The sequence below is a fragment of the Talpa occidentalis genome, unplaced genomic scaffold (assembly GCF_014898055.3).
Source record: "Talpa occidentalis isolate TD23 unplaced genomic scaffold, MPIMG_talOcc4v2.1 talOcc4.10, whole genome shotgun sequence".
NCBI lineage: Eukaryota > Metazoa > Chordata > Mammalia > Eulipotyphla > Talpidae > Talpa > Talpa occidentalis.
In genome coordinates, this window is record NW_023600993.1 from 23,046,782 (window position 1) to 23,072,019 (window position 25,238).

Here is a 25,238-nt window from a genome sequence, read left to right on the forward strand (position 1 = left end):
TGATCTTTACATAAAGATCAACAACTTTAGGGCCTCCCTGGTGGCGCAGGCAGTTGAGTGCAGCTCTGTGAAGCTGTCCACAGCCTCTGTAGCACGGGTTCGCTTCCCAGCTGGCCACGGAGATGCCCACGTGGCATGTCAGACCTTGCCTGTCTTGCCCGCTGCTCCCCTCAGCAATGTTTTCGGTCCGTCTGCCTGTTCTGCTCCCTGCTCTGTCTCTGGTGAATCCTCTCACCATCCAACACCTCTGGCCTGTGCCCCAGTACTTGACTGAATAGGTGGATAAATCTTTTAAAAAAAAAAATCAACAACTTTATGTAAGCCAAATTATGTAAAGTATACTCCTTATGTAAGGTCTCTTTCACTGAATTTAATGCAATCTGTTCCTTTTGTTAATGGATAGCATTCCATTGTTTGGCTATGCCACTGTTTGCTTATGCATTCTCCTGTTGTTCAGGCTCTTCCCACTTTGGGTGTATTATGATTAAAATTGAACATTCTTACATAAGTCTTTGCATAAACATATATTTTATTTCTCTTGGATAAATATCTGAGAGTGAAACTTCTTGCGCCATAGGTTTGTATTTACTTAAGAATTTTGTTTTTTAAGAAATGCTCAGCTCTTTCCCAAAATGGTGATACCATTTTACACTCCCACCAACAATTTGTAGTTGTTCTGCATCCTTGCCAACATTTGTTTAGGTAAATTATTTAATTTTAGCCATTCTGGTGGGTGGATAATAATATCTCACTGTGATCTTATTTTGTATTTTTCTGTTGAACAATTATGTTGGCACATTTCCATTGGCTTATTGATAATTTAATAACTTTTTTAACATGTCCAAAATTTTGCCCATTTTAAGACTATCTGTTTTATTAAATTATACACATTCTTTACATATTCTATATACAAGATATATATATATATATATATATTATGTGATTAATTTCCCCCAGTCTGTGACTCATCTATTCATTTTCTTATTGGTATGTTTAATGGACAAAATTTTTATTTCAATTTTAGTTTTTTAATTGTTAATTTGGGCATATGTGTGTTTGCTATAAAATTCTTTCAACTTAATAGCACATTGTATTAGAGTTTTCCAGAGAAACAAAATTATGGGAGATTGGGATATATTAAGATCCAAGAAAGTCAGTGGTGTTCTATTAGTTCAAATATGAGGGCCACAGAATAAGGAGTGCCAATGCCCTAGGTTCCAGTAAATTTAATTTTAGCTTTTTAACCATTTTAAATTAATTTCAGTACTCAGAAGTATTTTTGAGGATGTATTTTTGAGGATGACAAACTGAATTTTAGATGTTTTTAATATTTCCACAAAAACCCTGAAACAATTTTATAAGTGCGAAGATGTTTACTTATCTCACTAGGAAGCAAGATATACATCTATAGTACAAAACTATATTACATAAATTAAGATGCATCACTAACTCAAGAAGAGAAAAAGAGATCAATGAAATATAAGAGTCCAGAAATAGGACCAAAGATGTATACATAGATTTTCATACATATGCAAGTGTATGTGGGCTACAACAGGGTGGCATCCCAAATGAAGGAGGAACAGAGTGGGTTATTTAGTAAATGTAGCTAAGAAAATGGCTTACTAGCTGGAGAAAATTGAAATTGAAACCTATATGACAGCATGTACAAAACTCTAAGCATATTAGAGACATGAATTGAAAAGATAAAACCATAAAGGTAAAAGTAGACAGTATATTAAAATATCTCTGAAACCTTAAGGTGGGAAAGTATTCTTCCATAGAATCCAAAAGGTATAAACTATACAGGAAGAACTGGGTTGATTTGGCCACAACTTTGAGAATTGTCAGACAGGTAGCAGAGAAAAGATATCCAAGTTATTCATAACACACAGGAGACTAGTATCTAGAACTTGTAAGGAAAATTTGAAAATCAGCAAAAGAAAGCAAAGAAAAATGGGCTATAGATATATGCCTTAGTTCAGGCCACTGTAACAGTGTAACCACAGAGTCTGAGGCTTATTAACAACAGAAATTTATTGTCCTCAGTTCACAGGCTTGAAGTCCAAGCCAGGGTGGCAGCTAACGTGAGAGCCCTTCTAGCTTGCAGATGACAAATTCCAGTTGCAGCCTCATCTGGTGGAAAGGGTTTAAGATGGTTTACTTGCCTTTTCTCAACGGTTGCTAATCTCATTCATAAGGGCTACACACCTCCATGACCTAATTAGTTCCCAAAGGTCCTGCCTTCAAATACCATCACTTTGGGAATTAGAGTCACAACAAATGAACTAGGAGTGGTGGGGACACAAACATTTGATCTATAGCAATATGACTGGGAACTTTAAAAACCAGGAAACACCAAGGACTTAGAGAAATATGAAGAGATACTCAATCTCACTATTAATCAGAGAAATGCTAAAAGAAGATAATTAAGATACAACTCTATGCTCACAACATTTACCATATTAGAAAGCTGGAAATACCAAATGCATAGAAGTCATGAGAAACAGTTGACAGAAATATAAGCTAGTTCAGACGACATGATGAACAATTGAGCATTATTCATTCCTGGGTATATGCTGCAGAGAACCACTTATACAGTCCACAAGCACACAAGTGCAGGGATGTTTCTTTCAGCATTGTTTGGGAGAGCAAGATGCACGTCTAGAGGAATGGGTAGGTAAAATGCAACAAGCACTTGTGATGGAATGCTATAAAAAGTATGACACTGGAAGGGATCATGCTCAGTGAAATAAGCCAAAAAGAAAAAGAAAAATACCGGATGGTCTCACTCATAGCAGGGATCTAGAAAACTTAAATAAGGGACCAGGAAAATGAATAACTATAAGAAAGTGAAAATCAAAATCAACAAAAACTATGAACCAGAGACACTTTTTGGGGGTGGGGGGCGGGAGGGGAGGGATTGGGGTCAGAATGGGGGGATTGCAATTGTATGGGGAATATAAAAATAAAATTTATTAATTAAAAAAAAAAAGTATGTCATAAGAGTAATGAACTAAATTTGCCAAGTGCACATAAATAAAGCATAATATTGAGTGAAAGAAAAAAAAGAAAGAGAATTTGATTTTATCTTAAACATATGTAATTTTAAACTAGCATATATTTTCAAAGCTAACCAAAATCTAGATAAACATTTTGAAGGCGGGTAGGAAGTTCATTTCTTAAATACACCAGAATGAATGTTGCAGATGTGAAATGGCACTGAAAGTTGGAATGAAAGGGGCCTAATGATGAAATAAAAGGGGAGACTTGCAAAGACTAAAGTGCATAATCAAGATCCTTTCCAGGCAGTGCGTGCGCGCGCACGCGCGCACACACACACACACACACACACACACACACACACCAATTCATTGGTTATGTTTAAAAACTACCTGTAGTTATTCATAGTTATAAGAAAATGAAAATCAAAATCAACAAAAAACTATGAACCAGAGACACTTTTTGGGGGGTGGGGGGCGGGAGGGGAGGGATTGGGGTCAGAATGGGGGGGTTGCAATTGTATGGGGAATATAAGAAAAAAAAAAGTACTAGTAAAACTAGTTAAAGCTACCAAGACTGTTAAAGGTAGCCAATATTTTAAATTATAAAAACAGAGACTCATTGAAGTGTGGTAATGTTCTGTTGACTGGAAAGGGAAATAAAATAAAACAAAACTCTTTCTTGTTGAAAAAATACTTATAACCTTGTGTTTCTACATAACTTTGCATCTTTCTGGAATTGTCATTTTGAAATAAAATTTTTTTCTTACTATAAGAGCTGTAAAAAAAAAATAAATAAAAAAAATAAAAACTACCTGTATATGTATGGGTGTGCTGGTGGAGAAAGTGGTGTGGTAACATATATCTGAAGAGGGATGATCCCAAATTTCTGATCCTATACAGTATTGTAAACCTATGGTACCTTAATTGAAAATTTATAAATAAAAGAGTGATAATTATATCAGATAAAAAAAATTTAAAAATAAATAAAAACTGCCAGTATATCTAGTGAACCCTCTGATCTTACAACCTACACGTTATAACTGAAGAGCTACCACAGGAAACTGTCAAAAGTTCCATTGGAATTACAGAATAATAAGGAATACTTTTGAGCTGTCAAACCATAACCATGGACTTAAAAAGCTGTTGCTGCTGATATGACTGATGTTATCAGTGACCAAGTTAGCTTGACAGGACTGATAATGGTTATTGTCAAAATCTTCTCTAAATTTCCACGAACAACACTGACCACCTTCAAGAACTGTTCCAGGGTTGTTGTTGGTTTTTTTTCCATATTAAATTTTAAGTATGTAATTGTCACTATGTCCCTTTGAAAATCAGGTCTTCTTTTTCTCAGCATTACCATTTTTCTGCTTCTCCCATTCTCCAAAATTTTCAAAAACAAGGGCATTAAAAATGTTTTTAATAATAATAATCTTAAAATAAGTCTAAGAAAAAACCTTCAGGTTCCTTTTGGTCTCTAGAATGTACACCATCTGAGCATGTTTGGCTAAAAGCATTTAACATAACTTTGTGATTTCTTGCTAAGCATTAATATTTGATGCATTTTCACAGTAAGGCATTGATTATTCACAAAGGCCACAGCTTTGCAGGGGCTTCAGTGATTCAGGACTATACATAAAAATATAAACATAACATGGAGACAGATATTGCAGTGGAATATGAAACTACTAATTCAATATTCAGCTGTCTTTTAAAAAGATATTTACATGGTGATATAGAGAATAAGAGTCAGAACTACAAATTCTCACTCCCAATTGTCCACTAATGACGTTCATCTGTAAAATGACACACTGTTGATCAGGATCAAATGAGATAATGGGTGGGAAATATCCCTGTAAACAGCAGTGTACAAAAAAATAAATGGACATTTTAATTTTTATTTCTAAAATTGTGTTCAAAGAAATGGAAGTGTGTATTAGCTAAAATGCTTTTAATTATAAGTAAATAGCAACCTAATTCCAACTGGCCTAAGCAATAAACGCAATTTGTTGGCTCAGTGTCTGGAAAAGCATAGCAGGGGGCTGGATGCCCCGGCTCATTTGATGTAGAGAGGGCCATTTTCCCTCCCTCTATTTTTCAGCTCTTACTCCCCACAGATTCTCCACCTTCATGGTCACAAAACGACTGCCAATAGCAGTCAGGCTTCCTGGTATGGACCTGCAACTTTGAGAGTTTAAATAAAAGTCCTAAAGTACCTTTGGCTCTGGTTTATTCTGGATGCCACTGATATACTTATCCATAACCATCACTGTGGCCAGGAATGTAGGACACACTGATGGACTGAAGTTTTCCAAGAATTGTGGCTTAAGTAATAGCTTTGCACAACTCCAGGGGTCAGTATTCACATATTCTCTGAGAAACAGATGCTGGGAAGTCAATCAATGTAATAGCCTTTTGTGGGTCTCTGGACAACAGTTAATGTCTATATGGGAAGTTCTTTGAATGGGGAGTAGGACAGCCAGCTCACTAATTGCAAGCCAAATCATCAGGAAGAAAAAAAATCCAGATTTCACCCATTAGTAATTTTCTCACCCCCTAAACACTTCCCTCCCCAAATTCTTCTCTGGATACCCTCACACCTTGATGGCAGAGCCCAGAGACTTAAAAAAAGTCATCTTCATCCACAATTTCCATTTCCCTAGTCCCTTTCCCTTGTCATTTCACTTTGGTAAGTTTGCCTCCAACATCCTAGTGAAACCTTTCTGGAGAACATCAATTGTCTTTCAGTTCTAACCTCTCATGACAAGTTAGAGTCATGTGATTTTACTGCAAGCTCCCATATCTCCCCTTTTTTACAGTCTGTGACCTAAATCATACTTTTCCTCCTCCCTCCCCTCTGGCTTACTTCAGTTACTGATTGCTTGGTTATATTCAATAAACAATGACGTATTTCTGGCCACTCTTCATTTTGCCATTTTCTTGCTATTCTAAGTTCTCAAGGACTTCAAGTATCACCTCTGTGTCGATGACTCCCACATAAAAATTCAGCCCAAACCCCTTCTTATATCCAACTTTCCCCAGATATCCTAAGTCAACATCCACAGAATTCTCCCAGTCAAGCATTCAAAACAAAGTTTTTGCTGTTATTATTATATGTGCCTTAGAAGAAAAACAAAGAGAAATCTGTTGCTATCTGATTAATGGAACTAAGTAGAACTAATTAGAACTAAGTCATGCAGCCATGAAAGATAGAAATCTCAGTATTATGTCATTTCCTCTCTCTCCTTCACCTTCCATACCACAGAGCTCTCTCTTCCATCCTTGCTCGTGGTCCCTGCTGTGATCCCTGGTGTGTGCCCAAAGTGTCATCCTAGACTAGTGCTCTCTTCCCCCGAGTGGGCTTTGCTTCCTTGTTGCACATCCTCTGCATGTATAATGCAAAGAAAATGAAAATATAAAACTCTGATATCACTCCCTTACTTAAATTAAGTTCTTCACAATTCTCCCATTAAATAGCAGATAAAAGAAACTCATTGAAAGGGAATGCTATGTGATCTAGTGGATAATATCCATAACAACTTCCTTTACATCAGTGAGCCAAAAAAAGTGTTACAGTAAGCTTAACCTTGTGTCTCCCTCCAGCACTATATCCCTGGTGGATATTATATCATTTATTGCCACAATAGCTTAGGAAGTAAGTTCTCATATTACCATTTCATAGATAATGAAACTGAGGGACAGAGAGATTGATTGAGTAGCTTGCTAAAGAACACACAAGTTACAGAACGGGTAATTAAATAAATTATGGTAGTCTAACAGAAGAGTTCACTTTTTAACCATTCATCCAAGAGGTGATCTTTCTCAATCTAAGCTCCATTAACCTATCCAAGGATAGGCCAAAATTACACTGAAATGTTCATATACTTATAAATTTTGCTAGGAAGAAGATCTATAACTTTTCTAACATTCTCAAAAGACTCCATGGCACAAAGAAAATCAATAAAAAAGAGTGCAAAATCTGCTATATGACTATAATTTTCATGGACTATAAAGTGACTTCCTGAAATCTTTCTTGGGAGACATTGACAGTCATATGACTTCACAGCATTTTGTTACCACATTCTGCTCATTTAAAAATCTATCTACATCCACAAACTCTTCCATGTATCAAAATTTCTTCCAAGAGGGTGTGGACATGTCTCCCCTAAGGCAAGAGGAGGGGCTTCCCCAAAGAGCTAGGAGTGACAAGAGCTCCTTCCGGCCCAAAGCTGGGGAGTGCAATTGAACACAGTGTGTGCAACCGAACATGGCTCATCTTTAACAAAACATAAACTAAAAGATCAAGCCTGAACCATAGAGAAATCCTTCAAGTAATGTCATTGCTGAAGCCCTGTCAGTTGCAGGGAAGGCTGTATTACATTCAGATTCTCCCAGTTACAAGTGTACTCAATCGGGGTGGTCGTCTTCGCCAGACCTGGGTATTTGCAAAGTGCCCTACTTGCCTTGATTAATGACTCTCTCCATAAAGCCAGTCTTGTGATGATACGACAAGGCTCCTCTGTCCCTATGTGTTAACAGTGCAGCAGAACCATTAGATGTTGGCAAGTGTCCTAAAATTGCTCTGAAGATGTAGAAGAATTCTAATGAAATGTAAAGCATTCATCAAAAAGAATGGAAATATTTTTCCAAGGTCATGCTCACTACTTTTTCATTTAATAAATACTATCCCTCTTTGAGAAATACAGGTATTTCCCATGGAAGGAATTGCCTCCTTTATCTTTTCTGTATTTTCTAAATTTTAGGCTATTAACTCGTACCGTTATTATAAGAGAAAAGAACGTATTAACATTCTTTTTCAGTTTTTCCGAAGTCATGTATGGTTGTGGGCCTCAAAGGTGGATCATTGATAGACTCTTAGTAGAGTTGTGTTAAAATGAGGACCTACTGAAGCAGAGTCCCTAGTGTTGGGATCTAGAATCTGAGTAAGAGGTATTGAAAGTTCAGTTCAGATGTCATCAGTTCAGTTCAGAAATTATCAATGGACACAGCTGACTGCCCACCCAATACTTTTCCCACCTTCCACCTCTATGACCCAGGTTTTATTTGGGCAGCCACCTCTCCCCATACCACCCATGTTCATTTGCTTTATGGAATTAGCTCAACCTCCCCCTCACTCCAACAGTGGTCCAGGGTTGGTTTATTACAAGCATGAACTCGTGTATGTGACCTCTGCAGTCCAATTAGGATTTTACTCAGGGCTTGAGCAGAACAGTTGCAATCTCTATACCTGGTCAGAATTGAGCAGAAACCCTGTCACCCCACTGGCTATGGTAGTCATCTTTAAACCATGAGAGAAACCAGGCTTAGGCAGAAAATGATCCCAAGGAAGCCAGAGTAGAAAAAGGGAAGCCCCTGAGACCTGGCTGCCACATCAAGCTCCTGGATCATCCCATCGTGGAGCCTTTATTGCCTCTGGAATCTCAGGTGCATGAAACAATAAACCTTCTTTATCGAATGGGCCAACTGAAATGACATTTCTGTTGCTTACAACATAGTATCCTAACTGGTTTACAATGACTTCTAAATCTTGGTTTCAGCTCCAACACAGTATATCAGTAGATTTAATTTAGTCCACACTTTTTTTGAATCAATATCTAACTACTTTCCTGGTAATCAAGTAGCATTTACTCAAAAAAAGAAAAAGGGCCTCCGTTGAGCACAGCACTCTGAGGCTGTCTGCAGCCCCTGCAGTGCTGGCTCCATCCCTGCAGTCCGTGGGGCAACCCACATGGCATGGCAGACCTCTCCTGTCTCGCCCACTGCTTCCCTCAGCAGTGTATTTCGTCAGTCTGCCTGTTCTGTTTCTCGCTCTGTCTCTGGTGAATACTCTTTCCCTCCCTGCACATCTGGCCTGTACCCTGGTTCTTGCATAAATAAAATAAATCTTAAAAAAAAAAAGAAAAAAAGGATATAATGCAGGATGCTTAATGAATTTCTCCTTAATAATCATGATAATATTCCCTTTATAACAAGACCCTCCTCACCTCTAAGATTGCCACGGATCTGCCCCACAGCTCCTGTCTTGAATCTACTGGTGCTGCCATGAGGCCTCTAGTTGTGTTTTGCTGCCTTTGACCTGGAATTTGCCTCTCTGCCAACTATTTTGGACCGACTCTCTACTGAGATAGTCTATATAATTTTTCAGTTCATTTTCCTCCTAGATATTGGGTTTCCTACATGCTTAGTTTTCTCATTCATTTGCCCTGAGGTGGACCCACCTCCTACAATGCCAAGTTGGGTGAAGCCTGGGATGAACCCATACATCTGATAGGAAAATGACTGGTCTGGACCGGAGAAGCTTGAAGTATAATAAACAGTAAGCACCAGTCTCTCTTGATAAATAAAATGAGGTTACTGAGTTGAAGATTACTCTGAGATTTGTTGCAGTTTTAAGATACAAGAGGCTAGAAAGGTCTCCCCGGTGGCGCAAGGGGTTAAGCACCGCACTGTGAAGCAATCTGCAGCCTCTGCAGCATGAGTTCAATCCCCGGCCAGCCAGGGAGCAACCCACATGGTGAAGCAGACTCTCCAGTCTCACCTGCTGCTCCACTCAGCAGTGTATTTCAGTCAGTCTTCCTGTTCTGTTCCCCGCTCTGTCTCTGGTGAATCCTCTGACCCTTCCCCACATCTCTGGCCTGTTCCCTAGCTCTTGTATGCATAAATAAATAAATCTTTTCTTAAAAAAAGAGGCTAGAAGAACAGTCTTACCCTTGAGGTGTTCATAAGCCTAGCACTGAGCAGAGAGCTTGGTAATTACCATTTTCCAAGAGTACTTTTCTGTCTAACAACTGAACATAACTGAGCTCACTCCATTTCTGTTAGAAATAAGGCACACATTACTTAACATTTTCAGTCTAATTTTTCAGACTGTAAGACACATTTCACTAATATAAAATGGTATTTCTAAGATATAAAATCCCATAATATCATTTTCTTCATTAATCCCCATCAGTAGCCCCAACAGAAAAAAATTCCTTGCATATCATAAAACACCTTCAGAGAGCCATCCATTCTCTAACTCAGAGACACCATGCCTTACTGTCTCACATTCTATGTCCCAAAGCACCAACAGTTCCTGAAGGTCACTATTTTAATTTCTTTGGCTTTTCTGTTTCCTCTTGCCAGAATATCCTTACCCAACTTCTTCCTTCCAATAAGATACAACTAAATTCTTATCTCCTCTCTAAGTTTTCTCTCATTTCCCCCAAGTTGTGATGGCACCTTATATGTAGAAATGGACATGAGAGAGGGGAAAAAAGGGCTGCCTGCCATTTAAAGCTCAGGAACTGCACCCACAATGCTAGCCAGTAAATGTTTTTGACTCTGATCAGTCAGATCCAAACTTCTGCTTTATAGAAAGTGTCTCTGCTCAGATTCATGCCTGGTGACCACAGAGCCTACAAGCTAAGTAAGGACAAAGCATGTTTTTTAAAAAATACATTCATATAATAGTGCATTTATTTACACCTTACTTCATTTCTATAAAATATTTAATCAACTTACAAAAATACATATATTACAAAGTGAAAACAAAAATCAAGGAAATTGGTGTGGAGAGGAAATAAAAATTGGAGGAAGAAGGTGATTCTAGGGAAGAAGTCGGTGATTTAGGATGAGGAGATATTTTCATTGCTACTTCTAAACTTTAAATATCAAAGTCAGAAACTACTGCTTTAACTACCTCCCCTGCAAAATCTCCACCTTGGTGGATCCTGGAAAGGAAAGATCTGAAGATCTCTTTATCTTAAAACAAGTTAAGGGAAATAGAGACCTTACCATGTTTTATTAGTTAGCCCTGAGTGTAAACTTAAGAATTATTGAAATGAGGTCCATGATCGAAACAACATAGCTACTTGCAGGGCACCACTGAGCTGTTGGCAAATTCAAGAGAAAACACAATTTGATCAGAGACAATTTGCAAAGAGCTCCTTCTTCCACACCAGCTCAGGGGCCTCCAGACAAGAGCTGTAGATTGCATCATGTCGATCAAGCTGCCATATAGTGGGTCTATGCTTATGAACTAATGCACGGAATACAAAATATGTTTTAATGGGGTAATACAATTTAAAATTATATAGACTTCTCGTGTTCTCTAAGATTGGTTGCCTCAGAAATCCACAAAACTCAAGTCAGCCTAGGGAAGAGGCACATGGGTCTTCCAGGACCATGTCCCAAGAACAGTCCTAGTGCATCCTGACCTGCAGGTAAGCACATGGCATTGCCTTGGCCCCATGGACTGCTCAGCTCCATGCCTGACCATCACAGAGCCTGAGAGTCAAACCATGCAAATGTTTAAAAGAGCTTGCAAACAAAACCAGGACTAAAGAAGAAATTTAAAGAAATCCCAAGTGAGTATGGATGATGTCACTGCTGTGCATATAAACACTCACAGCACCAACTCTCAAGCTGCCATATAACAGCACATTTATTATGTGACAGGATAATAGGACTCCAGTAATATGCTCATGTCACCTCTCTTCCCAGTGGGCCAGAGAGGGGGAGAAATCCCATCAACATCAATAGAACATACACACTGGGAGGATAAAATAAAATAAAATTGAATGGGTGGGAATGAAATAACTCTTCTCAATGTGGACAACACAAAGGTCAGGAAACACATATTTTAAATAGTCTCATTTCACTATTTATTCATTCAAGTGCCCTACATATGAACAGCATTCTAGAAGCCATCAAAGGAGTCAAAAAGGTATGCATCCCTAAGACATACCATAGATGGTAGAAATTATAATAGGGTCATGAATTGTTGCCTATGATCTACTGTGTCTGAGTTACTGCAAATATAGCCCCTTCATGTAGTTCAATGAAAATTAAGGTTTCAGTATTTGTTTTCATCATTAAAAAAATAGAAAACAAAAAGTATGTGAAGACAATGAAATCCTTAAATTTTATAATTATTGAAGAACTCTAAGCAGTCATTAAGGAATTGATGTCCAGTTGTAGGAGAGAATGATGTCAGGTGTGGACGAAATCAGTCCTCAGATTTCTTTCCAGTCGGTTACCATTCAGAGTAATTATAACTTGGATCATTAGGCCATGGCCAAATCTATCTTGTCATTTAAAATTATTCTGATAGGGGCCTCCCTGGTGGCGCAGCGGTTGAGCAGTGGGTTGCGAAGCTGCCCGCGGTCTCTGTGGCGCCAGTTCGATCCCCGGCTGCTCCCCGGACACTGGAGGAGGATCCCACATGGCGCGCAGACCTCTCCTGCCGCCCGCTGCTCCCCTCAGCAGTGTACTTCGGTCCTTCTGCCTGCTCTGCTCCCCGCTCTGGCTCTGGTGAATTCTCTCACCCTCCCGCGCTTCTGACTGTACCCAGTGCTTGTATAAACAAAACAAACAAACAAACAAACAAACAAACAAATAAATAAATAAAACATGCCTCTATAAAAAAATTATACTGGTAAATGTTTAATTATTATTATTATTATTATCTTGGTGGTTGAAACACAGCACTCTTTACACAGTCGTATTTGAACTTTAGTACCGACTACAAGACATATTAGTGATGTTATCTTGGGCAAGTTACTTAAATTCTCTTAGCTCCAAGTTTGTAGTCTATAAAAGACATATACTAGCATTAAATATTAAATAATATTTATTATTAATAATAAATTATATTGTATATAATTTATATAAAATATCATTTAAATATTAAAGAATATGAAAACCTCTTTACAAGGTTGTTTGGGGAGGACAGGAAGAGGAAGTGCAGTGACTGTTAGCACCACCTTCATTATCTCCGTTATCATAGTCCTTCCTACCGGTACTGAAGAATCAGTTCGAAAAGTCTTTATTTTCTTAGAAGAAAAATATCCCAACTCCAAAGGAACAGACAGGGCCAGTCATATGGATAATTAATAAAGTAAGGGGCAGTATTTTTCTGGGACCACACTTCCATAGATGCATTGGGTGGAAGGGGAACATCAGTAAGGGCATCGAGTCTAGGAATTTGGGGCGAATAGTAAGAGGCTGGGAGAAAAGCAGCACATCCCAGCAGGGAGAGTTCAGTATTCTCCTGAGAAAGGTGAGCAGAACATGGAAAAAGTGAGAGGAAGTGACAGGGCTTAGGAGATGCTACCTCAAATCATGGCTTCTTGGCTGATGAAATATTTGAGGCTGAAGGAATCTGGGAAAATGGCAGAAGCAGGAAGGTTATTCTGACCTCCTCCCTTTTGCTTTTCTTCCCTGAAATAGGTCATAAAAACTAGAGGTTCCCTTCTCAAGGAAGACAGAGGGGCACTGAAAAGAAAGCTAACAGACAGGCCTTGCTCAGTCTCCCCAGTTTACTGTACTGACCTCACACTCCATCACCACCACCCTCCCCATGTCTGCCCACTGGAACAAACCTCACACCAAACACTCATGTCTGTTCCCCAGTGTTCATGACTAAATGAGGGCGCCTGCGTCACATAAAATGTGTATGAAATAAATGTTTGCTTTTCTCCAATTAATCTGTCCTTGTCCATTTAACTTTCAGACCCAATCAGGACTCCTGATAGAGTCAAGGAAAACATTCTCTTCCTTACAGAAGAAATCAAACCAAAATAAAATAAAGTCCATTTGCTTGGGTTAGGTGTATCAAAGCCTGCTTTTACTCCCTCCCTAGAAAGGGGATATTTCAAATTTATATGAGAATTTACTATTAATACACATCTTTTATAGTGTGTTGTCCTAGTGCTTTATTTTTTTAATTTTTTTTTATAGAGGCATGTTTTATTTATTTATTTGTTTGTTTGTTTGTTTATACCTGTACTGGGTACAGTCAAAAGCGCGGAAGGGTGAAAGAATTCACCAGAGCCAGAGCGGGGAGCAGAACAGGCAAAAGGACCGATGTTCACTGCTGAAGGGAGTAGTGGGCGGCAGGAGAGGTCTGCGCGCCATGTGGGACCCTCCTCCGGTGGCCGGGGAGCAGCCGGGGATCGAACTGGCGCCGCAGAGGCAGCAGGCAGCTTCGCAACCCAGCGCTCAACCGCTGCGCCACCAGGGAGGCCCTGTCCTAGTGCTTTAAAGCTCATATATAGTCAATATAACATATTCTAATTTTAAAGTGTGGAACAGTTCATTCTTAGCTAGTATTTCTATTGTCATTAGAAATTCCAAGATAGAAAAAAAAAATTCTCTCTGAGTGTGGTTATAGACAGACAATCTAGACCTGATGAACCTTTCATAAACCCAGAGTGGGCAAAACCTGGTAAATTACTGATATTCATACGTTCAAGCATAAATGCTAGTATAGCAAGAACTGTTTTATCAAACTCTGAGATAAGGCGAATCCTATTTGTAACAATCAGATTAAAGCAATTCCTTACGACGTGTCACATTTCAAGCAGCATTACGAATACTTCCTGGAAGCTCTACAAATACACGGAAATCTCCTAGCAAGCAGAAGTCTTATCTATCTAACCAGCAAAGAAGTGCGCAGACAAGTTTTCCAAAAATAACAAAACCCAGGAGTTACTTTTTCCTGGAGCTGTAGGGAACCATCTTTACCATCTTCACTGAAAAGTCAGCGGAAAGTGGAATTCCTAAAGAAATGTTGGCCCTAACCCACCACACACAGAAATCAACATCACGTGGAGCCATTGTGGCCCATGGAGCAGGCAGTCTCCATCCTGCAGAGATCAAGGGAAAGAAAACACTTGGTTCTCAGAGGCTGAGAGTCATGCACACCCCAAGCCCTCTTTTCCAACCCGTGTTACAGCTCTGCTGCAGACACCACTGTGGATGCCAAAGCTTTGATAATTGTTCCCTTAACTGCAGAGTGAACAGAGACAAAAGCAGTAACATTAGCTGGTACTTATGAATGGTGATTGGGCACCAAACACTGGGATAAGTGTTTATTTTCCCTGAAAACATTTCATTTTCCCATAACCTGGTGAAGTAGGTACTATTACAATACACATCCAATAGATGTGGTAACTGAGGTATATGAGAGTTAAGAACCACATCCAAGACCACCCAGTCAGAAAGGGACATAGCTCAGATTTTAAACTGAGTTTTTTGACTCTAGAGCCCACATTGTCAACCACCCTTCTTTCTTCCCCTTGAAAAAAATGAGGTGTGCTTGATGAAGATGATTTCCCCAGTGCTCAGAAACTTCTTAGGGCTCTGAGCTTTCCCAGCAGGAATAAAAGGGGAGGGGAAGGAAAAGGGACAAAAAAGCATTGAAGAGAAAGAAATAGCAGTGATTTAACAAGCAATCCTTTCGTTTAATTTCTATACCTGCTAAATATAATTCTTCTCCCCTTAAAACTTTTTTTATAAGAGAGCAGAGCAAATTTTAATGGAATTGGACAGCGAAAGGACAAGAGAGCAAGTAAATTGTTATCTGCAGATCATTACACAGATGTAAGGTATTATTTGCAGTATTTGAAGCTATAAGAAATTCAGTGAATGCAATTTTGCACAAAGACTTCCTCTCTGTTAGTCTGTTAACTCTTTGCAGCTTCGGGCAGTCTTTGGTCACAAAATTACTGAACCTTGATGTATCCCTATTTCCAAGGCTTTATGTTCATTTATAGAATGGCTAATGTTTATTATTGTTTTCTTTTTTCTGTTGCTGAAGTCATATTTGCTATCTTCCTGCATTCTTGCTATCTTTACACGACTGCTCTACATCCCAGCTCCATAGAGATGACCAGACAATCAAATTTATTTAATTTGTGTTAGAAAATTGGTTGTGATGTTTATTTGCTAGATAGTAGCTTGCTTCTGAATATGGCTCTTTCTCTGCCACTATTGTCTACTGTTTTCCATCACTTTTGCTGTTTTCTTCCTAGCATTGATGATGTGCTGAACATGTTTCATTACTCAGCATCAAAGCAGGTAGGTATTTTCTCTAACAAGCATGTGTGGGAAGTCTGTGCTGTGTAGATTTCCTGTTCCAGGTGTACTTGAATACGGTTTGGATTTGTGTGTGTGTGTGTGTGTGTGTGTGTGTGTGTGAGAGAGAGAGAGAGAGAGAGAGAGAGAGAGTGTTGGATTACTCTTTCCCTCTCCCATAATGAAGAAAGACAGCTGTGGAGTTTCTTGGAGTGCAAAGACATAGCCTTCCGCTGCCACAAAAACAGACACCTTCCTGCAAACATGGCTTATAGACCTAAACCTTCATTTAATCTTCTCCTCCATTTCTTGAAAGGAATCTAAGCTGGGGAGTACTGGCAACTGCTAAGGTTTAGATTTTTACCCAAGAGAGTCCTCCCTCCTGGACATAACTTATTTCTGGCTACTTCTGAGCTCTCCAGCTGTGCTCTTTCTTCCCCCTCTTGAGCACCCCCTCCTTGACTCACTCTTCAGCACACCTTTCATCAGACTCACAGTTTGGAATTTTTTTCTGTCTTCGAGTTTTGCTAAAAATGGAATTTGTGTCTTTTTCTTTCTGGCTTATTTTGCTGAGCATGATCCCTTCTAGATCCATCCAAAACCGGATGGTGTCACTCATAGCAGGAATTTAGAAAACCGAAATAAGGGACCAGGAAAAAGACTAATTATAATAAAGTAAAAAATCAAAAGCAACAAGCAACTATAAACCAGAGACACACTACGGGGGGATAGGAGGGATTACGGTCAAAATAAGGGGGGTGGGAATTGTATGGGGACTATAACCAAGATGAAAATGCATACATTGTGCAAAAATGAAAAATGATGTAAAAATATATAAAATAAAATTTAAAAAATGGAACTTGTGTCTTGGTTTTTCATCATCTTTTTGCTTCTGGGGTTTCTAGGAAATGAAGGTGGGACTTTACTAGGTTCAAAACAAATCTCACTGTGTGCATGTGTTACGCCGACATGTAAACACGTATAAAATTGTAAAGTGATTCGAAGTAACTTGGAGGGACCAGTACAGGGAACCAGAAAAAAATGTATTGCATCTTCAGGTTAATAGTCGCTAAATGCCTGAATAAACTACATTCCACTGAAGAGAAAAATATGAGGTCATCAAGCCTATGGAGAGAAAAATGACCCTTACCAAGTCTGTACATGTTCTGCAAAGGCAGACAGGATGACAGGTGTGATCACAGACTGACCAAGGAAAACGAACTTCTCCATGGAAAAAGTTTTCTCCCTTCACCAATTTTAAGGTGATATCTGATATCTCTTATTTATAATTTGCAGAATGTTAGAATTTAAAAAGGTGTTTTGCTGTCAAATATTTTTGTTTTATTTTCTTACTTCTAGTTTAATGTTTGTATAGGCGCATCCACACATACAGCTAATTTTGCCTAGAAGCACAACTGTGATCATTTTCTTTATCACAATGTCCTTTTTCTCTTTTTATCAATAGCTTGATTCCCCCTTTCCAGAGTGGCACTCCATCCCAGCTAATCCATGCTAACATTTTGCTGTCTTTCATATATTTTCCTTACTCATATAATCCTTTGCAGACACCAGCACACAAACATATACCTTTGCTTTAGACATTATTTACCTTACAAAAACAAGATTATATTAAACATTTCTTTTAGCATCTTGCATTTCTCACCCAACGTTACCTTGTGTCGATTCTTCAAAATTGTCTTGAATTGCTTTACTTTTGTCTCTTCACATGTCTGGGTAAGATTTCGTGGTGAAATTATGAATGATATTTTATTCTACCACCCCACTATGGATGAACATTCACATATTTTCCAGCTTTTGCCACCACAAACAAAGTTGTAAAAAACACTTTTACATATGTTACATTTTATGTACCAGAGCTTTTGTTTCCATGGGAGAAACTCCTACAATTTGTAATTGCTGGGTCTAAGAAAATATTTTTCATCTTAATAGAAACTGTCAAATGACTTTCTGAAGACACCTCATATTTCTGCAAGCAATGGATGAGAATCTCTTTTTCTCTACATGCCCTCAATAAATATTTAAATCAGTTAGTTCTGATTACTATTATTTTTCTTATCAGTCTTGGGATAATTTCCTCCTCTTTTGCAAAGTGATATGAAAGACACAGGCAGAGAGAGATTCAGAAAAAAAGTCTTTGTGTTAGTCTCCTCATGGAGCTTTGGGAACAGTTATTTAGCAAATATTTTTGAGCACTTAATATATATGCAAAAACTGTACAAGGTTTTGGTCAGATTAAAATATATAAGTGTAGCGATAAAGGCAAAAGGCCCAGATGGGAATGATTATAGCACAGTGTCTCTACTTAGAAAAGTCTAGAATCTGTTTCCTCTTAATGTTTCCTCTTAATCTGTTTCTTTCTTAAAACCTCAGTTTCCTCATTTATAAAGTGATTTTGATGATATTACCCACCTTTTGAAGCTACTTCTGAAAATTAGATGATTATTATACATGTAAACTATTTATTTAGTATAATGTTTATCACAGAGTAAGTACTCAATAAATGGAGAGGGTAGATTATTATTCTTATCATTATTATTATTATTACTATTAATGTATGAGAGTAATGGGTAATAAGATCAGACAAGGTTGGGGCCAGAATGGAAATGACCATGAATATTTTGTTAAAAACTTCATCTTTAGACTATGGGTTCTAGAAAGAGAGGGGTAAGATGAAAATGGGATTGTAAGATGATTTTCTTGTCAGTCACTAATCTGTGGATAAAATAGGGGATGAAAAGGCTAGCAGCAAAAAGAACAAGAAGGGGGTATACCAGTTAGATTCTATAAACAGGTATTTCACATAGTATCAAAGTGGCACAGCAATGGCCCTGACTAGAGAAAGCAGGCACCTGAGCCAACAGAATGGATGTTTACTGTAAACAACTCAACTGCTAAACCCGGCACCTGCCAACCTAATAGCCCTGCCCCTAAGTGAGAAGTCACCTTGATGAAAATGACTTGGTAGTAGTGGTTTATTAACTTGTGTAAAAAGAATCCTGGAGGAAGATGATTCTGGAGTTAAGACATTGTGCAACTTTGCAAAATTGCCAGGGTGCACCCATTTTCCTAAGTAATCACCCTTCTGATGCACCTTGATCCAAAGGCTTCCCACAGCCACCTCCTGCAGCGCTCTGCCTACTGGCTCTCTCTGGCCACCAGAGTGCTCTCTTCCCCTTTGAAGAGCAGAGTGGGAGTACTAGGGAGGCAGCACCCTGGAACCCTCACTCAGACAATGCCTCATGGGAGTTGGTGGATAAAGATTCTGGTTTCCTCACCTCTTGGTTGAGACAACTCTGCAGTATGTGCCGCACATTCTCCCAGACTTCCTTAGGGACGGAAGGTCCGACGTGCACCAACCTCATTACTGCACACTCCATCGGCGTCCTTCCTTTCTCTGTTACTGACCCCACTTTCCTACTGATGTTTCCCTGTTAAAGTTTTCAAGAAAACCCTCCTGAACTTAAATATTTTTCTTACTACTGACTTCTTGAGGAAGCCAACTTAAGCAAAGTGTATAGACTTTCCATCTAAAGTTCATCTAACAGGACAGGGGGCCCAGAAGTCCCTCTCATTTTATCAGAAAAGAAAAATAATTTTCAGCGGTCCACAGTATCTTTTCCTTGTACATCATTGACCACAAGCAGGTCACATGTCCATGCCTAACCATAAACTAATCACAAAGGAAAATGAGATTAATGCAGAGCATTTAACCCAATCATGACTCATATCCTGGCACATAATAACAGCAGACACTTGAATAAAATTGGAGTTCTGTTCCCCAGGAAGAAGTAAAGATGGCTTCTGGGTAAGGTCCAACAGTCTAGAAAAGACTTCTCACTGGGACAGGAGGCAATAAGAGCATCTAGAATGGTATTGGCAGGGAAAATCATCTAAATCCTAGACTGCATTCATCATCCAATGAATTCTGAGTCTTTTATCTTCCTTTTGAAAAAAATGAGACGTTACATTCAACTAGGTGATTAACCTACATGAAACTGATCTACATATTTCTTACATGAAATGGGCTTAATACATCTTAATTGCTCACAATAGGAATAACATTTTTCATAATGATTGGGCATTCACATTGTCCTCTCCCTTCATTTATCTGAGTGTCCAAACATATTAAAGTGAATTAGGAATAGATTTGCCACACAACAGTTCTTGATTATACTGCCAAGTATAAAGTCTCCCTACATACTCCACACTAATAAGGCACCTTACAGAGGCATAGGATGGCTGCCTGTATCATTTATTAATATCCAGATTATGTGTCCAAGACAGGTAATGATTGATATCTCAGGACACAAAGGGTCTTTGGAGACAGAATCCAGAGTATATTCTTATTTTTATGAATGTCTAACGAAAAGACCACAGTTTCCTCATCAACCTTCTCTTGACAGCCAGGAGTTGGCCTCAGGCTAGCCTTTGACTCAGAGTGAGCCTTGAGCTGCCATCTTACTTACTTAACTTTTCCTAACTCCCAGGCAACTGCACAGTTCAGTGCGATAATCTCCCAAAGGTGAGACCTCTCTGAGGAGGTCACGAAGAGAGAATTTCCCCTGGGTTGGGCCTGTCAAACATTTCACTGCAGACAGGGAAAGAGAAAAGAGTGAGTGTTCAGAACACAGAGCTGTCACGGCACTGAGCCTGCCAGGATGTGCTGGAGCCCAGCTGCTAACGTCAGCCGTGGTATGCGAGAGGCATGAGGTGATGGGAGTTTGCCTTCAGACAGAGCTCTTTTATCTTTGTTGGCATGGAAATAAATTGGTTTCACTTTTTATTTCCTCTTTAAAAGTCCTTTAAATTCTAACTAGCTAATGGAGCCAATTCCTTTTGCCACCCTGATCCAAGTCCATTAACACCCACCCCGCATTTCATCATAACCTTGTGCCCCTTTTCAAGCCACGCAATTGCTCACATCCAGTCTGCCCTGTCGGAGCTAAAATCCAAAGTAATTCCTGGTTGTAATTCCTGGTTGAGACGGAGGTTCAATGAGCTGATATCAGTCAGTTCAGAACCCTTCAGAGATTGTCTGCTTGTCAATCTCAGCTTTGCTGCCTCCTTGGACTGACAGCCAGGAAGAGAGACTATTATTAGGAAGTCAACTTTTGGCCTTCACTAACGGCGGGAGTAGTGGGGAAGTAGGGGGCACCTTGTTGAGCCCCATCCTTTGAAACAAATGCCAAAGATCCTCCAAAGAGGGGGTATTGTTAAAGCTTTCAGCTTCCATCTCACTGAAGATTTGGGCATTACCTGGCAAAGGTTTGAAGGATTTTAAGTTTTTCTCAATGCTGTACCTTTACTACATTTGTTATTTTAATTTCCTGTTTTGATATAACATTAATAGGAAAACCCAATATGGTGAGCACCTGGGACCCTGTGTTATGGAAATGGAGGATAGAGCAGGACTAATTCTGGTCCACAGCTGATTTTAGAAGAAACGGGAACCAAGGAATGGTGTGAGTAGGAGCAGCTGTAAGAAGAGAGGAATTCAAATTGAGACTTTGGGATGTTTTTAGGAAGAAAATGCAAGTGTAGGAAAATGTTCTTGACCTCACAAAGGTCTAAAGAATTCATATTAAAGCCAAAATTCTGGGAAACACTATGTCAACAGGATCTGCATGAATTTTTAAGACTAGATGTACATCAACCAATATGTTGCCCACTTACCTCACATCATTATTGAGCGCTGGAAACACAGCTAGTTGGAAATGAGATACATCCCTGATTTTGAAAACTTCATACCAAAAAATGACATTAAATGCTCAATAATTTTTATATTGCATGCTGAATGATAACAATGGCAATATACTGAGTTAACTAATATACAGGATTAAAATAAATTTCCCTTCTTTTTACCAATTTTAATGCAGCAATTGAAAACTTTTAAATTACAAATGTGGATCACATTATGTATCTGTTGGTTACCACTTGTGCAGACACAGAGATGCAGCATTTCCAAACTCAGGGTAGGTAAATTCACCATCCTGAAATTTTGCTCTTCTCCTCTGGACCCCTGAGCCTCATGTTCCCCTGAGAAGCCCTAAAATCAGCCTGAGCAGAAGCAGGGTCGTGATACTGACAAGGTGCTTTGGAAACAACCACGACTTCTGTTTAATGCATCAACTCTCCGCTTGTCTCCTAAAAGAGCTAACTTTGGGGGATGCTAACATCATAGGAACTAGCAAGCTGGAAAAAATGTGTCAATTCTCTTCTCTGCCCCAATTATTTTTGCTTTTGTTTTGGCTCTGCTTTGTCATGGAAATTTGCATCTTCTTGTTATCCTGACAAAGACCAGCCAGTCTATTGCAATAAGCATGCCTTCAGATGTACCGGTGCCCTCCCTTTTGCGTCAAGGCACCAAGCTCAAAATCATTTTTTAGTCTGTCAGGAGGCAAACTGAATATCCTGGAAATGAATACTCTTCTATTTGCTCAAGTACTGAAGCTTAAAAAAAATCCTATTGACTTATTACTGAAATTCACAGAACATTTTGTGAAAGCTGGTTGATTGGTAAGTTTTAATTTCAATTTTTTTTTCAGTTTTGTGATTTTTTCTTTTTTTTAAGGAAACCCCTTCATCTGATTAACAAAAATGAATGACTCATGCAAAGTACAGGCACTTTATCTGCTACCTATCTTTCAATAAAGTCTCAGACTCTGGAGTGAGACAGATTTGTTTTTAAAAATTATAAATATCATGACAAAAAAATAACTACAGAGTACACAGGAATATAAAGGAAAGAATATAAAGGAATATTTCCCCTGGGAGATCAGGAAAGCTGTAAGAGCTTTTGAGTTCAGACTTTCTACCAACCCGTCTTCCTCCTACCCACTCCTCTCCCCAAATCTAGATCCAAACTAGTGTATCTAGATGTCTAGGGACATTCTACTTGGATGCCTCAGAGCCATCCCTAACTTAACATGTACAAAATATCTCACTTTGTTACAACAACAAAAAAAAAGAAAACCAAGTTCTTCCCTATCACCCCAAAGTGCCTTCAATTCCCACATCTTAGTTAATGTCATCACTCCATTCCAAACCACACCCTCAGGATCATCCTTGATTATCCACTTCTTTCCACAACACCCCAGCCAAACCATTCATGAATCCTCTCAATTCTGAGCCATCATCGTCTCTCACCAAGGCTAATGTCACTCGCCCCCACATGGACTCCCTTACCCAACTCCTTTCCACCCCCATTCTCATTTCTAGGTAACATCATACATGAGCTTCTACAAGTGTAAATCAAATCACGTCATTCTCCTGCTCATTCCTGTCTGATTGCCCATGAAATGAAATTCCAAACACTTATCTTGGAATCTGTAGATTTCTTAAACAGTACACAAAAAATACCAGCCATGAAGGGAAATAAGATAAACTGGCTTACTTTGAAATTAATAACATCTGCTCGTCAAGAAAAGTAAAAAGTCATCCCACTGAGAGGAGTATTTGTAAAGCATGTATCTGACAAAGGACTCAGAACCAGAATATAAAAGAATTCAGAACAAATCAGCAAGACAGAGACTACTCAATAGAAAAATGAGCCACATACATAAATGCTTGACAAAAGAGAATACCCAAATGACTAACATGCATATGAAAAGGGACTGGGCCTCATTAGTCTTCAGAGACTAATTAGAGCTACACGGAAAGGCCACTCAACCCATGAGGCTATAGCTAGGATGAAAATGGCAGAGGGGCTGTGGAACAACTAGAAGGGACACACACTGCTGGTGAGTGTAACTTGGTGCAAAATGGCTGGAAAACTGTTAATATCTAATAAGCTGAACACATGTATACCCTCTACCCTAGCAACCTCACCTTAGGTACAAATATATGCATTCTGGAAATATGTACATACACACACCTAAAGAGAGGTACACTATTGTTGTCAGCAGCACTATTCATAAATATATCCAAACTGGAAATTAACCAGAGGTCCATTAATGATGATTGATACAAAAATTGGGGGATAGTCCCACAACAGATTATTCAACAGCAATGAAAAAAATTTAATTTCATTAAAAATATGGTTGAATTTCAAGAACATACCATTGAGCAAAAAACGCTGACCGCGTGATTTCTGTATACTATTCTGGAAAACAGATAAAACAACTGAAAGCTGTTAGGTGAAGTTTAGTTTCTTCTGGCAGGAGTGGGGTCACATCGCTGGAAGGGGGACAATGGGGTGGCCCCAAGTTGCTGCCTGTGTTCTGTTTCTTCATGAGAGTGTTGGTTACGCAGATATATATTCAGTGTGAGAAAATTTATTAAAAATATACTTATTACTTTTGAATTTATCTTATTTTTTATAATTTTTTTAAAGACTTATTTATTTATACATACAAGAGCTGGGGTACAGGCCAGAGATGTGGGGGGTGAGAGGATTCACCAGAGACAGAGTGGGGAACAGAACAGGCAGTATGACTGAAGTACACTGCTGAGGGGAGCAGCTGGCGAGTCAGGAGAGGTCTGCCTTGCCATGTGGGTAGCTACCTGGCCAGCTAGGGATCGAATTCGTGCTGCCAAGTCTGCAGATTGCTTCATAGTGCGGTGCTTAAACCCTTGCACCACCAGGAAGGCCCTGAATTTATCTTATTTATCAATGAAAGTTATAAAAAAAAAATCTAAACTGCCACCTAAAATCTACAAGACTCCTTCACTCTCCAGCCTCACCCAGAACTCCTGTCTTCAGCTTTCCCTGCCCCGGCCCAGTGCCTTTTGTTAGCTTCTCACCAAGCTCATTGCCACGTCAGGACCCTTGCTTATTTTATTCCCTCCCTCTGAGTGCTCTCTTAGCACCAATTTCCCCTTTCCACCTAAGCTTAAACATCTCCTCGGTTGCCACATACAAAGTAGGCTCCACCCATTACTTTCTGCCTCAAGCCCTTGCCTCCCTCCTTCATAGCATTTATCATGATTCTCATGATTTCATTTGCTTGTGTCATTTTGGGGGGTTTTCTTTCTGGCTAGAATGTTAGCTTCGTGAGGCTGCAGACTGGGGTTGTTCACTACGTTGCTTCAGAAATAGGGCGCCTCTCCCAAGTCTTCCCAGGACTATCCACGTTTTAAAACGTAAAGACCCTTGTCCAGGGACATCCCCAGTCCTGGGGAAAATGATGTGGTTGGTCACATTAGTCAGAACGTAGTCTGCTGCCACCACATCGTAAACCCTTAATAAATGTTGATTAAACAAATGGATAAAAAATATGTAAACATTGTCCAGGAGAATGAAAATTAACACTTAATTTCTGAAGAAGAGAAGAGAGGTGGGGTATGAGGGCCTCTGCACCCAGCAGGACCTTTCTGCGTGTTTTCTGTATCTGATCACATGTTGGTACAATTTGG

The 25,238-nt window shown here is 39.1% G+C and overlaps 1 long non-coding RNA gene across 3 annotated transcripts in view; it reads right to left on the reverse strand.

The window, feature by feature from the left end:
* Positions 1-25,238, reverse strand: part of LOC119252617 (uncharacterized) — a 98,609-nt gene that overhangs the window by 47,487 nt on the left and 25,884 nt on the right. The gene's annotated exons all lie outside the window — the stretch shown is intronic.